A 14,346-nucleotide genomic window follows, 5' to 3' on the forward strand; every position below is an offset into this window, starting at 1 on the left:
CAAATTATTTCGTATACCTAGACATATACTGATAAAAAACTCAAGAAATACAATGTAAGTTACATGTGTATCTTAACGTTATGCAAGGCAATTATCATCAGTCCATGAACGTTGTAGTTTTATAATTATATGTTGGCTACATAATTGGTGGAATCTAATATTTTTATCTTCTTTTTCTAGAATTAAGGTAAGCCTAAAAACATGAATAAAATATGATAAACAAGATCAACAAGGAAAGGCGGCGTTCAATGAACGCAACCCCCATATGACCCAACAACAAGAACCAACGGCAAGGAGCCCAGGCGGACCCCGAACAAAAACAGAACAGGGCAAAGACAGGGCACGGACAGATTAATCATTAAATGATAAATAATTTGGAACTGATTAGGAATTCAACGAAAATTATAATAGAACCACAAAGGGGAAGGGGACAAGAGACCGGGGGAAGGGGGGGGGGTATCAAAGAAATAAAAACTAGAGGCAATGGGGAAGATACTTACCGTAGACGAGAAAACAACAAGTGACACTAGCAAAAGTGTCACCAAAACAGTATAAAACAACATAGACATACATCTAAGGAACACAGTAGGCGCCGCCTTGGAACGGTCAGCAGCATAATAATGACTGCTGGGGAGTGTAAACTGGTTAATGGTGCACCAAACCTCGCTCTTAGCCCCACCATGTTCCTATAAACGAGACAGTGTAAATAAAATGAATCCCCGCCAAGTGAAATTCTAACAGTTGTCATAGTTACAAAAGGTTAAATAAGTAAAACACTAAAATGATCATTAAGAAATAAATGAGAACGAACGTATCTTTCTTTAGAGCCAAATGTTAACCATATCAAAATGATATGTACTATGCAAACATGTATTATAATATATAATTAAAAAGTAGCAACAAGCTAATAATAGTGTATCAGCTATTTCATCATAACATATTATGATTTCATAACGATATTTAAATGATGATCTAGATACATTATAAATAATAAAGTTTTCGCCACGGCGTAGAGTAATTGTCATTTAAATTGTGAATATAATACTAAATAATTGACAGAATTTAAGAACTAAATAAATACGGTACGTAATGAAAATATTTCTCAGATCCAATGGACGTTACTTGTCTCAAGGTTAATTTTTGGAAAAAAAAAACCCGCAAATTTATGTTTCATCAAACTTCGTAATACACACCTGGTAAGCGATTGAGCTTCCTCTTTCGAAGGTATACTGTAAAGCGCTTTATCGCTACTTCCGAGCTAGTGCATGTTTAATGATGAAGCTGTCAATTGCATCATTTAATTCGCCAACTGGGAAACGACGCTATAACTTCATTTAAACACAAATTTATTAACTCTACGTTTCATGTAAACTTTAAACAAACCTACATGGTATAGCATTCTTTAAATTCGATATCTGGTTTACAAAATGAATGAGAAAAAATGACAACGCTTAACTTTAGTTGACACTTGATTTTAGCCACATTCACTAGCTCGGAAGTAGCGATAGAGCAATTTATCGCCGTAATACCTTCCAAAAGCGGTTACTCTTTCGTTTTACGTTATTTGGGGCATTTCGCAAAACATTTCGGTATTTTTTGGGATAAAAGTTTGTAACCAAATCCTTTCACGTCCCATCTTTCTAACCTTTCAAAAATAATAAACCCTTTTAAAACACACCCGGGGCCTTTTATGGTTTTTTCTTAGCAGAGGTTTTTTTTCTCCCAAACCAAATTTCCCTTTTAAAAGCCAGGCGAGGGCGGAAAAAAGTAGGAGTTTTATTGATCATTTTACCCCTTTGTCCATAGAAATATTTACTATTCATTCCTCGCAAACGCCTTAGATCGCACGGTCAATTAAATGAAACAGTGACTTGAAAAAAAATATTAATAACATATTTCTCCATTCTTAAGACATGTTAAAAGCCAACCTTGGATATGCGGCAAGCATACATCAATTTTATCCACCCTTGCTGAATAGCTTTTAAATACCCGGATAGTTATAATCTCATAAAAATGTAAAGTTTATGTTGAAGGGACGGTGAATATTCAAGCATTTTGTTAGATAATGTTTTCACCATGATAAGAATTGCTATGTCATTGAAGCAATGAAGAATTAGGTATTAAATAATTTTGACATTATTAAGTTATGAAAGGAAGTTTCTTAATGGTGGAGGACAGTAACAAAAAGGCTTTTGCATGAATGCATCTGACATCTTAAGGACAAAAAAGACCTATCAATAATCAGTTTTCAATTTTAAATAAAAAATATGCATACAATTGTCATTCGCCATTTCCACTTCAGAATGTCAGCCATTGTAACAAAAAATTCAAAACTTAATCCCTCTTTTATACATAGGCCTGTCACACTGCATTAAATAAAAAGCGGTGTATTTTATACATCTATGCAACATTTGAATATAAATTTACTAAAAGAATAACGTTTAAAGGAAAATGACGGGTAATGTAACCCCTCAGATAAAGTCGTTTTTACTGATTTAAGACGTGTAAATTAAATTATTAAAACTAATAAATGTTCGTCATATGACTTCAAATCACTTGACCCTCATCGCTGTGGGTTCGAATCCCGATAGGGACTTTGGCTTTTTTTCATCTGGTGAAAGCTATCCAGCAAGCTTATGGAACGTGGTAGTTCTACTCAGGTGCCTGTTCGTGTCTGAAATAATTCATGGAAGGGTCTTCCTCCACCAGTTAAGCTGGAACGTAGCCATAAGGCCTGTATCATTGTGTCTTAAAACCCAATGAAACAAACAAACAAAACAAATTTTCCGGCCAAGCTGTCTCTTTAAATAAGACCTTTTAAACGCAATAGCAGCAACAGTAAAAGACAATGACATCATTATCATCCCCCTCCTTCTCTTCTTCTTCTCCTCATCATCACCCCAACACCACCAGCATCATCAACAGCAACATCAAAAGGCAACTGGAGAAGGTACAACAACAACACCAACAAAAAGGCAACTGGAGCTGCTACAACAACACCAACAAAACGGCAACATGATTAGCTGCAACAAATAGCAACAATTACAGCTGCAGCTACAGGAAAGGGCAATATAAACAACAATAACAACAGCAGCACGAACAAGAAAAAGAGCAAACAGAAGCAATACCAACAGCAAATGAAACAACAAACAACAGTACCAACAATATAAGACAGCAAGTAAGGTACAGCAGAAGCATCGGCGGCGAAAAAAATGTTAACAATGCCTCAGTGCAAGAGATTGCGTGTATTTCTTTATGGAAGTTTGAAACGTTTGCAATAGTGTGAGACAGTCATGGTTATTTTTGTATGCTCCGTCAGGGCCTCACTTTATTTAGACTTGAATTATAAAAGTCGCATATTAAGATCAGTTCATTACTTTTTTATTACATTTATGCAGTAGTCATGGAAATCTACGTAGTACGTTTGCTAATTATTGTAGGCATCATTTTAGCGTTTGGTGAGTAAAGAATTATCATTGAATTTTTCTTTTTAATTTTCTTATATCATCGTTGTTTAATAGAAGGAAATAAACATTTTAATTTCCTGATTTTCAATTACAAACCATTTTAAGATTTACATGCTATACTTTAGGAGACGTTTAACATTGAAACTTAAGTAAAAAAACAAGTTATTATATGAATTCCTATGAGGATTTGGTTTACATAATATGACTTTATTTTCTGAAATTTGAATACATTTTTATACCATTTGATTTTGGTCTATTTAAGTAACTTGTGTGCAAAAGTTCTGATCATTCGTTATATCTGTTTTCGTGACAATTATTTTTAATGTGCAAACATATCTGAAATTAAAAACTCAAATCTTGCTAAAATTAGACTAACATCGATTTTCAATTGAAACCGGAGTACATTTTGTCATTATCTTTTTTCTCCTTTTAAATACCCTGGTTGATTAATATAAGATTTTCTATATTATTATTATTGATTAGTTTAGTTCTTAGGTTTTGGGACCTCAGCTGAGTTTATCTAAGACATGAAGCAATACAATCATTCTTTGAAAACAATCAATGTTGCTTGCAATTTACCAGAAAAAAAAGCATTTTGAATACTTCCAGCAGATGACATTCAAATATATGAAACCACTCTCAACATGTCTGTTTTAAACACAACGACGATAAATCTTTTAAGAATTATCAAATAAAATAAATAAACAAATAATTCAGTATGTTAAATATTTTCTAGGTGATATCGAAATCAATTTTCTAATTTCTTAACTAAGAATTACGCTTCATGTGAATTACGTATTCTTTTTACGAAACTTACAAAATGGACAACTCTGCCTGTGTGATAATAAATCTCTGTCTAAAGTATATATTTTGTACTAAATATTATGTAAGAATTGATAAGTATCTCTCGAATGTACAAGCAAAACAAAACACTTGCATCTTTTTTAAAGTCTATATAATAATATTTGTTTTACACATGCACTCCAAAGGAGCGCTTCCAAGTCAATCAGGAGGTGCCGATCCATTCACAACAGCTCGTCCAAAAACAGCGGCATCTACTGCTGGTCCCAAAGGGGCGATGGCAACTGCCAGTCCACGAGATGCATTGTCAACTGCTTTTCCGAAGAGTTTATACGCTACGTCTCCGAGTGGTTCTACAAATACAAATTGTGTTTGTAAGAATGGAAACAGTCAAGGGAGATCTGATCAACAACATGAGAATAGTGTTCAGGGATTAAGCGCAAGTTACACTCTATTAGTAACAGTCCTAACATTGAAGTGTGCAAGCATGTTCATCTAAATTCCGTGTAAATGGATTTGTGTTTTTGAAATTCTTATTTCGGCTTTTAAATTTGTATCATATTTTCAGTTTTTCAATGGTTAAGAATATAATCTTCAGAGGAGATTTATGACAAGAACGACCGATAAATAACAGTTTCAATGAGTATGAAGCTGTATCTAATGATTTGTTTGTTTTAATTTATGAACTGTAAAATGATTTTATTATCATAATTGTATGGTCGGTTTTCTAAAGAGTTGTAACACAGAATACCTAATTTAGAATTCAATGAAAGTGACTACTGGTAACGTAAATAGAATAACATGTTACAATACAAAATATTGGAAAAGTATCATATAAAGTTGTGACTCTTTAGGAATGATTTTATGCAAACTCTTAAGAAAATAATACATTTTCCCTCTTCAAACAGGTTTTGAATTTTTCATTTTTTTGAACTATTATTTAGTAAACCACAAGGCTTTATGCATTTGAATACTACAAAAATCAAATACTAAATTCAAAACATAAGTTCATTTATTGATTGTTTTATTAATGACTCAATCAATTACTGGCCTTTCAAATTACAAAACGACTAAAATTGATTATTAAAAATTATACTTTTAATATGTTTGTCTATTATAAAGGCCTTTTATAAAATGTCAGATTTAAAGAAAACGGGATCTGAACGACTTTCAATCTCTTGCCGATCTTTTAAAAGATAAGAGTAAAAATTGTTCAGATGGTCACTTTAAGTTTAGCATTAATGTTTTTAGATTTACAAATACGTGTATTTGTAAATTATATATTTTGAAGAAAGTGATACTATGAATGATATTGGTTATAACTTATTGATTGATATCAGTATTGTATTGATAGACATGGAAAATAAATATAATATATATTGTTCAATGTTGTTGTTATGAATTATTTTAAAATAATATACATATTATAACACATGCCAATTTCATCTTTGGTTTAAACAATATTTATTTTCAATAAAATGATTACATAATATATCATACAGAGTACACATGAATAATTACGGAGAAATTTAACATTAAATCAAAACTACAATTTATACAGAAATTAGATCTAGTAAGTGTACTAAACATGTAATCTATCAGAATAGAGAAGAAAGCTAAAAGCTTATGCTAAGCCTCATCTTTGAAAATGTATTTCTACTAAAGTTTAGTTTTATTGAGTTAGAAAATGAGAAAATGAGATTACCTATAGTTAGCCAACTTTGTAAAAGAAGAAAGTCAAAAAAGGTATGACAGTGCATGTTCATGAGAGATAATGTACAAATGCACACCTATCACCCCCACGATGTTTTCAAGGGTCAAGATAACAATTAAAGGACAATACAAATACTTTAAGATAATTGGATCGTATAATAGATTCGCCATGCTTGGTTAAAGGAAAAGGGGGGGGACAAAGTGAGTACTAAGGGTCTTGCAACAAGCATGGTTAAAAAAAAAGAGTTTTCATAACATCTTTAAAAGTGAAAATATATTCTTATGTTTTACAATACACATTTGATAACTCTTCATGTCCATGAATTCAAAGAAGTATGTAATTGATAACACATTCATGTATAACGGTTTCCTTTGAGTAGAAGGATACATTTCTAATTTGAATTATTGATGACGATCATACATTAGACATTGTCCTCATATATGCAAGAAAACAGAGGCATTGCAATATTTGAAAAAAGTATTTGTTTAATAATAAAGAGTTAGAAAGATTGTGCATAATTTTATGATATTTCAATTTATTTAAAAGTATCTAAGTAGTTACAACTTACAAGTGATGTGCAGCTTTCACAACCTCTTTCTAGCTTTCTAGCTTGCTGTCGTCTTTATCATGCAGATAAGTTAAGTTGGAATTTTATTGGTTTAGATTCTCTGTATAATACCGGTATTACCGTATAAGTTTTTAATTCTCCAAATCCTTCCAGAGGCGTGCACGTCACGGCGAAGGTATACTGCAGATCAAGGTCAAAGCAAGTACAAGCGACGTTTGATTGACCTGTCGTGACTAACTCGGGACAGTTCCGTTTTTGTTATGATGCAGTTTGAAACATGATGCCATTGAAGTATCGTCATAAGAAACTTACCACCAACGAACTAAGAACAAGTCAAGGGAGATTCAGCTTGAAAAAGTGCAGCTGATGTACCAGCATGTGCGCAGATAATCTAACACATATGGTTTATTAAATCTTTTAATTTTTTAATTTAATAATTATTCTATCTACACAATTATCATACAAAGCAATTTATTCAATTAGCAACATAAGTGATTCGAGCGATTGCGTTGACTTACAAGTAGTTTGTTTACTAGGCAACAAAATGGCTGGCATTGGATTTCATAACAATAAAACATTTACAATTTTAAATATTTTATTAGTTATTTGCTATATTTACATGCTGACTACTTTTTAGATACACTTGTGTTGTTACTTGTTTTCCTAAATATCTTTCTTTATACAAGCAATTTAAAAATTTGTATTAATCAATCCTCGCCATGAATATCAATAAAACCATACACCGCAAGTTTCCTGATTTATTTTAACAACAATATAAACTTGTATCTCTATTTATCACAGTCACGGACTAATTCATTGACTATTAATCCATCGTCTTACTGCATAGATAAAACTTTTTATTCACTAAAATATGACATTTTAAACCATTGATTAAATATGACCAGTTTCCTTTATCATTGGATTAAGTAAGTAAAGGACATACACAATAATATAATATTTGCAAACATTGTTAAATTAACATGTGCATTAATAATGTAGCCACCATAAATAATATTGCCCGTCCACAGGGTGGAATAATATATACTTTTATGAGTTTGGCTGTTGAAGCGTGACACAATGTAGCGATATGTGTTTCATATAATATTATATATGTCTGTATCATATGGCGATAAAGGCGATCGTAAAGCGGTAATGCTATCATATAAAATATAGACAATTATTTTTTTGACAATAAGCTAGTTATAGATTTCAACTTAATCGAACTAAATTATACGTATTAATGCTGGGAGTTTAAAAATACCGCTTATACTCGTATTAAGTAAATTATAGAAGTAAAACAGAACGTTATTAATATTATACAGAAACTGAAAGTACAAAATGCCTACCTGTCGCCATTAATAAGTGATTTTCAGACATAATTTCAATCAACTTTTACTTTAATACAATTCATTTTCCTTTGAATGTCAAATACATTAAGCTTTTAGATTGCCTGAATTTTTTCTTCAAGAGTCAGGACAATTCTTTTTTTCACGTGCTTTGTCAGCCATATTTGTTTGATCTGAAGTGCCCGGATGTTTGTACATGTTTCTATCCACACGTTCTATCCGTTTCTATCCGCACATTATCAGACGGTTGTAATTTACTGCATGGTCAAGTAGATGTAATCATGAGATTATTTATTTTTAAACTTGGACAGTTATAATGACTAATAGCTTCGTATTGCTATCTTAATACACAGCAGTTTCAACCTAAAAAAAGTGACATACTCAATTAATACCTTGTGCACATTCGAGACTATGACGCTCAATTTTGACGGACAAATGTCAATTGAAAGCGAGAAGTGTGAAAAACATAATTCTTGTGAAAATGAAAAAGTCGTTTATATAAATTTAAGGTCGTTAGTCGCGTCAGACAGGAAGTCGTTTAATTCAGTGACTTTATATAGTGATTTACGTTGGACGGTCTAAAATAAGGTCGTATACGACAGTAAGTCGTTTAAATCAGTGAGTCGCTATGGCAAGTTTGACTGTATATAAATTGGTTATACATTTTCAAAGATTACATCCCCTGCTTTTGTTTACATATAAAACCACGTGGTAGAAATACTTTTTATCCGTATTGGATCCAAGGTTTAATATTAACGCTATGAATATTTTCAGCCTTTCCATATCAACACAACCTTAGCGGAGTCTGTCTCGAGGATAACAGAAGTGTGTTAACTTTGACATGGCCTTTGATTTTAGGCAGCGTTTAAGAAATAAAACAAAACCTTTGAAAGCACTTTTGACATCATCTTTGATCCCTCTAGATAAAAGCAGTGACTGTAATTATATATGCTGCAACTTTAAAAGAATAAGATACGTTTAAGCAATCTTTTATATGCTATCTCGTAGAATGTCGATGGGCTTACTCAGCTACCGTTTGTTTATGAAATAGTTAGGAAGGGCACCTGATGTCTTCCTCTGTCATTAAAGCTGGAAAGTCGACATAAAAACTATACAGTGTTAATACAATGTAAAAACTCAACCAACGAATAATAAAATATCCTCGTCAGGGCCTAAAATTTGTAACCAACAATTTAAATATACACATGTTTAAATATATAATAAATTAGAATGTATGATACATGTTATATTGGGGAGTTACATAATGAATTTCGCAACCGTTTTAGGCCTTGTTTTTGTGTTTGGTAGGGAAATATTTTTTCTATTATTTTAGGTTGATTATGAATTCATAATCTTATTGTTCTTGCTATTGCTATTTATTTTTTGGAAAAGCCATTTTCAGGTAGCATTATAATTAAATGCAGATGGGTCTACAATCGGTAAGTATTTCAAATATTGAGATAAGTACTAGAAATGTATCATATTGATATTCTTCATATGATAAAAATCTTGAAAAATTGTTGATAATTTTTTTTAATGATTCAGTATGGACATTTAAATATCATGAATAATATTATTCCGTTCTGGAATATGTAGTTATCTTGTATATAGAGGGTATTGAGTGAGTGTAATTATACTGCATTTATTGAACGAGTTGAATAATATTATTTTATTCAACGAGTTTTATAAATTCAGTAATACACTTTTACAAATTTAAAATCCATTTATTACATAACAATAATAAAGACAGTTTCATGTGGAAAACAACCATTTTTCATTGACGCGCTTATACTATGATGCTAACATTAAGCGCTTCTAAATGCCATGTTTGTATAACGCAAATAACGTCACGTCAAAATATATGCACAGTCGTGCAATATCATATTTACGGATTCACAAAAGCGGCACGGATATGTGGTTAAATTCCGAATCTTGTATCACATACTCTTTCCAACAACACTCATATGTAATTTATTCGTGGTTTATTGCTTTGTCTGATACTAAATACATTTGTACTCTCTACATAATTATTTTTGTAGACCAATTCGCTTAAATAACAAATATGAAAGTTTTCAATGACTTTGGTAAAATTACGAAAAGGTTTTGTTGGAAAATATATCAAGCCACATACGATTAGGACAGTAATATATACATTGTATAAGTAAAATATAAAGATGGAAATTTCATTCAGGAATAATTAACCTTTACGGACAGATAATGCAGTTAGATTGATTATTAAAAATTAGATTTCTTAAAAACGTTCATATTTGTCCACCATATTTGTTATTTATGTACGGATTTGACTTAAATTTGGACATAACAAGTCTTTCTTGCAAACAAACATATTCAAAAATTTAGATATTATATTTTGACCTTTAATTGACATTCAATGTCAACTTATGATATCCTATAACAATGTGATTTGAACAAAAGCACATTTTTAGGTGCAGAATTGAATTTTGATATCAGCCACCTAGATTTTGATAAAATTACCTTCTTTTGAGTTTTAATATCAGCTGACCTAGATTTTTTGATAAAGTAACTTACTGTTTTGTCCTTTGATGTACTGCTAAGACATTTGGACGATTTGCACAATTTTAGATGTAAAATTGAACTTTGATATCAGCTGAAAACTGACCATTTAACTTAATGGAAATTATTCATATTTGGACAAAACAATAAGTGTAACTAGACCTGCCTACTTAAATTTTAAAGAGGGAAAAAGTTTTTTGTTTTAATTTGTTTTATATATTTGTTCAAACGTTTGATTTGTCTACTTTTAGAAAAAGTAAAAAAAAAACAAAACAGAAAGTTTCGGTGGCTCTGATTTAATTAAGAGATAAGAAAATCATGTACAAAGTGTTTTATGCCAATGTAGTTACTAGATTGAAACTGGAGTTGATTGCAATTCACATGTAATTTTGCTGTTTTTAATGCTTCCGAGGAATCAGTTTTTTTCTAGATAATTCTAAACTTATATTTTTATTGTAAGGTTAAGGAAATTTACTTAAATGTAAATTTGTATAGATATTTTAAAACAAATAATTTAAGTAAATTGATTTAATTGAATGACATGACATGTTTTACATCACAAGGAGTCAAACCAACTCGTTCGGGGGAAGGTGGAGGAGTAAGCGTCACGCCAGTAACCTATCCTAGTGCCTTAACACCTGTGAGAACACCAGTGACCAGTCGTACACCGGCCAGAGCAGTTAGCCGTCGCACAAGTACGAAACAATCGGTGGTGGCTCAAACAGTGTCAAACGCGGCAAGATGCGTGTGCGTGACTGAAAATAGTGCGGGAAAAACTGATAAGCAACATGGCAATGGATTTAACAAATACAGTGTTAATTATGTACTGATTGGTACATGTATAGCTTTGCAATTAGTTAAGATTTTACAATAATTGAGTTTCAAACTCACTGTTAGCCGTACAAATATTACGTACTTTATTAGTTGTTCTATTTGAGAAAAAGAAAAAAAACAATATAAATGTTGTGTTGATGACTTATCGGAGATACATTTTTTAAAGTATAGACATAGATATTTAGCGGTGTGGACAGTCAATCAAGCATGTAAAAAATAAAAGAAATTCAAAACGATTTGTCTTGCTTTATTTGAGTATAATCATTGTTTTACTCAATTATATAAAAATTAAAACAAGGTTATAAATCCTGGACAAGTTGTTAATTTTTATAATTTATTACTTCTGTCTTTAAGCATGTTAGTCAAGAACACTTGACAACATTTTATTCAAAACTTTGAGGCTTGCGTTCGAGTTGACATCATTCGTCACTTTAGGTATTGAAAATTAATCTTAGCTAAATGTTTTCTTTCACAAAAATTGTTTTCTACACATAAGCTTTCTATACCTTTCTTATCCATACCCTTAAGCCCCCAAAATAATTATTTATTTCAGTTCAGGTAACCAGCGTTGTCATGTAAAATCAGTCATTAGTTAACGCTTCTTATCTAACACCAGAAAGTTTCTGGTATTGGTTATGTACCCTCACAGGACCTATACGACGATAAGCTGACGTTACAGTCGAACTTAAATAAATGGTATCATAGATAGCAAGCGAGGTTTTTGAAACCAGAATTATATTCGTACAACACTATCCAATCATCTCAAAAGAAAAATACAAAACTTTAAAAAGTATTCTTTAAAATAAAAAACGTACTTGTTTTCCTGTTTCTAAAACTCAACAAATGGATATAATGAAAACAATCAGATGTGTTATGAAAGTGCAATGCAACTATTACAGTTCTTACACCGATGCTGTTTTGTCCACATGCAAAACAGTTCAACTTTAGGTGGAGACAACGTGTTAACGCATGGTTAAATTTCAGCCTGGTTCCACGATATTAAATATGTTATTGAATGTGCAACACATGTCACACCCGCTAGCACCAGCGTCAGCAGTAACACATTTTTAACACAAAACAAATTTGAAGGACCATGAAATAACACTGAGATGATTTACAAGTAAATTGAGATTGTGTACAAAGAGAAACAATTGTTGTTATCTAGTTTGCATATCTTGAGTCATTTAGTATTAAGCTATACTGGCTCTTAGTTTAAACATACTTATTCCCCGAATATATATATATATATATTATATATAATACAAATCAAACACATTTATATTCAAGAAAAAGGATAAGAACGCAATACTTAGTCTTATAAATATTTTCTCATTTTTACACTAGAAAGGAGAAGAATTTGCAAAACTCTTAACAGTTTGCTCATTATTAATGAACAATCATAATTACTCGTTAGACTTTAGTACAAAAATAACGTATAAAGAATTACTTGCATTTTGCATTTTCCTACATAAGTTAATATTATACTTTTAAATGTATAGTAAAATGTTCGGACCTAAGTACTTTAACATAAATCAAAAACAATAATATTCTCAAATGAACATTATTGTTCTTGTTAGAGATTCGGTCTGTTTACCTTTATACTTTTCTTGTTAATGATATTTATTTCTTCATTAACTTTAAATGAATTTGACTTCAAACAATCGCGTCGTTTGTACCAAAATGTTCTGATAAAGCATAGGTTGCACGCGCAAAACCTTTGCTTAACCTAATTATAACATTTAATTACAGAAGGCCATTTTTTTAAAACTGACTCCTGGTGTACCAACAGCTATTCGTTTTTATGCAGTACCATCAATTTGAGTTTTACATGTTGAACTTACGTTTAGCAACATCTTTGCACGTTTCTGGCATACATTTTACACTACTTTTTATTATAATAATATCCGGTTATGTTATATAAAATACACATACTCTAAACCACATGTTAATGAATGTATGCAAATACATATTGATTAGATCGGCAGATATTACTTTTGTACCATGTTCCTTTATACTTAAATATTAACGTAATTTTCATATATCATATATCAAAACAATGTTAAACTAAATAAATTTGAATGGACTAATTGCTGACCAAATGACGCTTTCAGAATCAAGTGCTTATATATTGAAGATCGTAAGCTTTCGAAAACTTAAAGCGTTCTCAACAAAAATGCATATAACCTAAAATCAGTCACAGAACGGGCATTGGAGCATTGCTTTAACAACAGAAGAAAATCAAATTTCAAGTCTTCGATTCGCGATCAGGTAATTTAACTCATATTCTCAATAAAGATAATTAAATTTTCAAAGTACAGAAATGAGTGTGCGACAGTATGTAGCTTGGTCAGTCCGTACAGGCACGCAGGGGGGGGGGGAGAAGTGGTTAAAGTCGTTGACTTCAAACCACTTGCCCCTCACCGCTGTGGGCTCGAATCCTGACAGGGACTTTGGATTATTTCATTTGAGGAAGCTATCCAGCTAGCTCACGGAACGTCAAATATTCTACTTATGTGCCCGTTTGTGGCTGAATTAATGCACGGAAGGGCACCTGAGGTCTTCCTCCACCAGTAAAGATGGAACGTCGCCATATGACCTATGCTGTATCGTTGTGACTTAAAACCCAATCAAACAAACAAACAAAACAAACAAACAGGCACGCAGGCTTGCCTGGCTCTATACTGCTTGCAAAGGCTTATAATTGTCGGTCATAACATATCAAAGTTAAATGATGATGAGATTGTTTTGTGCAGATGCAACAATCATACCGATTATACTTGTGAAAATAATGTAACAAAGTGCTCTAAATAAATATACATGTATTTGGTAACAGTTTATTAGTAAATGTATAAAGATGAACGAATGTGCATTATAAATGTCATCTTTTGATTAGAAAAATGGTTTGTATTACTGGGTATAACTTATGATAATTGATAAACAAATAATATATATGTTCATTAAATGTAAATCAGCATATGATAGAAGAAACATCTGTCTCTTAAAGAATATGCAAATAATAATCTCTGCAAATATCATCAGAGCAAAATCCGGAAAATTTTAGCTTTTATTCAAACAATGCTATTA

The sequence above is a fragment of the Ruditapes philippinarum genome, unplaced genomic scaffold (assembly GCF_026571515.1).
Source record: "Ruditapes philippinarum isolate M1 unplaced genomic scaffold, ASM2657151v2 ctg3529_1_1_1_1, whole genome shotgun sequence".
In the NCBI taxonomy this organism is placed as follows: domain Eukaryota; kingdom Metazoa; phylum Mollusca; class Bivalvia; order Venerida; family Veneridae; genus Ruditapes; species Ruditapes philippinarum.